We start from the raw sequence: 4,947 nt of genomic DNA, 5'->3' as shown, positions 1-4,947 counted from the left end.
AAACCAGTGCCACAGACCATGTCTTCGATCGACAGGGGGTTCTCACGCTGCCCAGTTACAAGCTGGACCGCAAGCTGGGACACTCCAAGGCCCGCTTTCGTAAAGACCGCCGCCTGGCCAACACCGGCGCCAACCCCTGCGGGGGTGCTGGACTCCCTGCGCCGCCGGTAATTTGGCCGGCTCGTATGCAAGTATGGCACGCGAAGAGCCCTCTCCAGGCGCTTGAGACCGGCCTACCAGTAGTAAGCAGCCCATGGCAGCACCGCGAAGACCATCACCGCGAAGATTGCTGCTAGGCCTAACACACCATAACTTTCATCTGTACATTACATCATCACATAATCACCATCACTAGACACGGCACCGCGGGCCTCCTTGGTACGGGCTCTTGCCTTTCTGCGGTGCCGCGGCTCTCCTGAGCAAATAAAACATTACATTACAATAGATAACTAAATATTTATAAGGAAAACCTAAATGCCCTAATCCTAAATAAAAATACAAATACGAGATTGAAAGGTTAATAAAAAAAAGAATCTATGCGAGATGAATCCTTATATATACTTCATTTTGAAAATTAATATTTGGCTCATTAAGACGTCGTCCGATAATTGGTATCCATAAAAGCCACCTGGCATAAATTATAGCGCATAGTAACTTTAGTCACAATCCCACAAGGGAGAAGATTTACGGAGTAATGAAACTAGTGCTGAAATATATAATAGATACGACAAAGGACTCTAAGCAAAATATACATAGGAGCGGCAGGAAATTTTAACATACGTATAGTTACCAAGATATAGAAAATGGGACTAAGCATAATGATTTGGTGACTACAATGCTAAATGAATATTATAATGAGAGGACAACGCAATACGACGGCGGTTTTTTTCTTCTTTTTTTTAATTTGTGGTATCTTTGTTATTGCGGTTGGTGAAAGTTGCGGCGTCGCTTTTTCACTCGCACTTATTTTTGCGTCGGAAGCAGCGGGTTCGACGGGATCGGGCCGGGGGCCAGACTTCATTGGAAGTGACGAGTCCAGCCATAGGTCGGTCGAAAGACCTCCGCGGGCCAGGGTTTGGAGACCCCTGCTATATGCAATTTTTACATGGTCGCGTATTACTTAATAATATTAATAATAATAATAATAAATAATTGTTTATTTTTACGTGCCCACGAATAAGTTTACTGTACTTAATGTGGTGGAAACGGAACGAATTAAACCACAACCCTAAATAAACATTATTTATGTCACAACAAAAATATAAACAATAGATAAGAGAAACTAAATAAGTACAAAATCCGCCTTCGATTGGGCATTTCGAACACATCCATCTTCGCACATGAAATATAAAGTGTTAATAGGCTCTATTCAGAAAGGATCATGCACGCGTTTCTGGACGGATTTTTTTACTTTGTTTATTAGTTATATATGTTACTCCTGGACAGAACTAGGCAAAATAATGAAAAAATAACTATTTTGCAATAAATATACTATTGAAAGTGAGAAGCAAAAATGGTAGGTGCGCCGGAAAGGCATATTTGATTTTTTAATTTGTTTTCTTTTATGTCATGTTTGTGACACGTCTTACGCAAACTGCAAATATCATAAATGTCAAACAGTTTTTACTTATTTAGATCATGAACGATTGAGTGAAATATGTACAGCATTGTGGAGCTCTGTCCTGTCCCCTTCTCTTCTCAGTCATTTCTGTTTTTTTAAATCACCGTTTAGCATTGTGGAGGTCACATATTTTGTGTAAAAAATGAGCAAACATGGCTTTTTTGACGTTTTGTAAATGGATTCATGAGCCGTTATCCACACTAATTGAACAACTACAGCATTGACATTTATGTCATATATTCTTATTGAACGTTCCTTGTAGTGGAATATAAATGATTGCTTCAACTCAATGAGTGAAATTTTTATGTAGCTCCAAACATTTTTTTGATCACAAACTTACAAATGTTAGAGGGCCAATTAAAAAAAAAAAAAACATTACATCTTGTTAACCGTCTTAGTGATAGTTCTCAACCATACTCTTTTGTTTATTATTAATAAAGCTTGTTACATCATTTTGTCTCCTTCAATGTTACACCACTGGAAAGCGTACAGTCCACGCCGGTAGCTTTGCTTAATGACAAAGAGGAGAGTATCTTTTGATTACGTGTATTTTTTGAATAGATATATTTTTGTTATGTATTCAGGTATTTGGCTCAAGTTCAAGTATTCTGCTAATAAAACAATACCCGCGTTGCTCGTGCTTTTTATTATTTTAACCAATAAGCTTCTTTTACCCTTTAAAATGGCAAGTTCTATAAGCTATCGCAGAACGTTTTCCACGAAATCGGTACAAAAACTTGTAATCGCTGCTACTACATTTTTTTTTTTACAGGAAGTAAGTGCAGTGGCGCAATTTATGTGTGAATATTTATACCTATATTCAGGATGAAGTGGGAATGTTTAAGCCACCTAGCTTGCAACACTCCTATTCATGACGATTGTACGTCCGGCTGACCAATGAAAAACATGCGATTTCACCGGCCGATTTTCAGCAAGATGTTCACTAAAATTAAAAATGTTTGTAGTGATTTATTCTACAAAAATAAAAAAAGCATAAAACTAAAAAAAGCAAAAGAAAGATACGTGTAAAGATATTGAGCGCACTATATTTGCTCGCTTTGGCAGGAGGGCGTTTTGACAAGTGCGCCTTTTGTCCCTCTTCAAAACAGAATGGCCAATTCCGCGAAGCACTCACTTGTGCAGCGAGAATTCCAACATGCGTGAAAACCGGTCAACTCCAAATGTGGCTACAAACAGAGAATGCACAAACTGGAGGATTTTTCCCGATTCACTTCTGAGAATGGAGATCCAAATTTAATACACTGAAAAAAATATTTATCTGCATTCCTATCTTCTCTTAACGTTTACTAAGACAGCGCAAAATATTCAACGGAAGCTGTAAGTCGCAGTCATGGCTGAAGACGTTCTGTCAAGACGCAACAACACGGGAGTTTTAAACACTTCGTTTGGTTATGACCGCGGCGTGCGCGTTTACATTGTCTCACGATCACAAGACTCCGCGACACCCCAAATCATGACAGGAGAGAGAAAGAAGGAAAGATAATGCGTTATTATCTTTTCTGTGAAGCAACGTACAAAGTCAGTCTAAGCACGTGGCAATCAGTTCCTCCGAAACTAAAAGTGGACCAAGAGAAATCAGGCGGTAATTGCGTGGGTTCTGCGGTCCGTCCTGTTTCTGGTTCCCGTGAAGCCCCTGGGGGGAGTGAGGGGGAGGGGGGAGTTACCGCTGGCTTGTGGGATTTTCTTTCTGCCTGAGCCGCCACCTTGTTTATTTACCGCTGATTAGCTCGGTGCCGCAAGTATTGCGCGTGTCGCTTTTAGGGCTCACCGCATTTCGATTTTAACTCCGGCGTTGGCGCCTGGGGACGGTCGAGTCGTAGCGATAGCAGGTCCCCCTGGAAACTGCGTGCACGTGGAGACAGGGTTACGACAGATGCCCTTGAAACCTCATGATTCTAAAATTGGTTTTATCGGTCATCGTGTGGGTCGTTAAGCTTAGCTGCTCTGCTTTGCTTTCTGATTTGTCACGTCGAACGATGCCAGGCGAGAAAACAGCGTCCGCGTAGGTAGAACGCCGTTTTGGATGAATAAATTCAGGCCTAGTTTTGTGTGCTGTTTCAAGAAGAGCTCGCTGCCACGTACCTGCACTAAGGAAATCAGATAGCCGGAGTTGGGTTTACTTCACAAAGCTTTTTATGTCTAGCCCCGGAACGCTGCGACCGTGAGACAGCGTCAACATATTCGTGCATTCGCCATTTGCCACATTTTGAGTTGGCTCATTTTCTCACACTCGTTGGAATTATTGCAATACATCTGATTGTTTGGAAGAATTCGTCAGTCTGGTTTAAAGAGGGTGAAAAAGTCGGACTTCTCTAAACAACCTTCCGCATGATATAAATTTAAATGTTGTAGCAATTGAATACATATAGAAAACGGCTAAAAATCTACCAAGAAAGCCTCAATTAAGCTACGTTTGCACATCCCTAATGCTATACGTACATCACTCAATAGTTCCCCTGATCTATTATAATCGCGAAATATTTCAAGGTTCTGATATTTGTAGTTTGCGTAGATGTCACCAAATATGATATATATGCCATTCTGGCACACGAAACATTTTGTTTCTCTTTAAATATTAGGTTGTTTTGTTTTCCTAAATATGTTAGCACGTGCCATATACATATTAAAGAGTAACTAAAAATGTAAAAAAAAAAAAAATAACGTCTGGACGCGCGTGCACGATTGTCTCTGAACAAAGCCAAGAACAAAAACAAAATGTCAAGATGGTTCCTATCAAACACCAACTGTATTCACGATAAAGGAGACACACAAGAACCACAAGATGGGTAAAAAGTGTGCACATTCCTGCTGACCATTTACGGAACAGGAAAGTCTTAGAAACGCAGCAAATCAATTGGTTTCATTTTCCGGCGTACAACTTTGTGAAGAAATATAAGATATATGCATTGCCTCTGCACGACAAGCCTGTGCAACTCGAATCAAACAAGTAACGTTTCATGACGAAAATAAACCCTGGAGAAGCCTCCTGGAGAAGCTTGGTAGAGTGCTCCACCTCTAATGGAGAGGTCCCGAACCACCTCTCCATTAGAGGTGGAGCGCTCTAGTAACTGAGCTAACCAGGGGTGAGACGCCAGTAGAGCAAACGGGTTTTATCAACTGCCACCAGTCTTACACCAACAAGGGTGAAGCTTGCAATTTAAGGTTAAAATTTATGGGAGCCGGGGGTGAAAGACGTCTCGGTTGCCCGTCGTTGAGAACCGGCAGTCCAGGCCCGCCGACCCTTGTTGTCGCCCGTCGATCAGAGCTTACAGTTGGAGTCTGTGTCTAGGCCTGCGGATCGCCTT

The sequence above is a fragment of the Ixodes scapularis genome, unplaced genomic scaffold, assembly GCF_016920785.2.
Source record: "Ixodes scapularis isolate PalLabHiFi unplaced genomic scaffold, ASM1692078v2 PGA_scaffold2__306_contigs__length_199485367, whole genome shotgun sequence".
Classification (NCBI taxonomy): Eukaryota; Metazoa; Arthropoda; class Arachnida; order Ixodida; family Ixodidae; genus Ixodes; species Ixodes scapularis.
The sequence above is the reverse complement of the archived record's forward strand: the minus strand, read 5'-3'. Positions refer to the sequence as shown.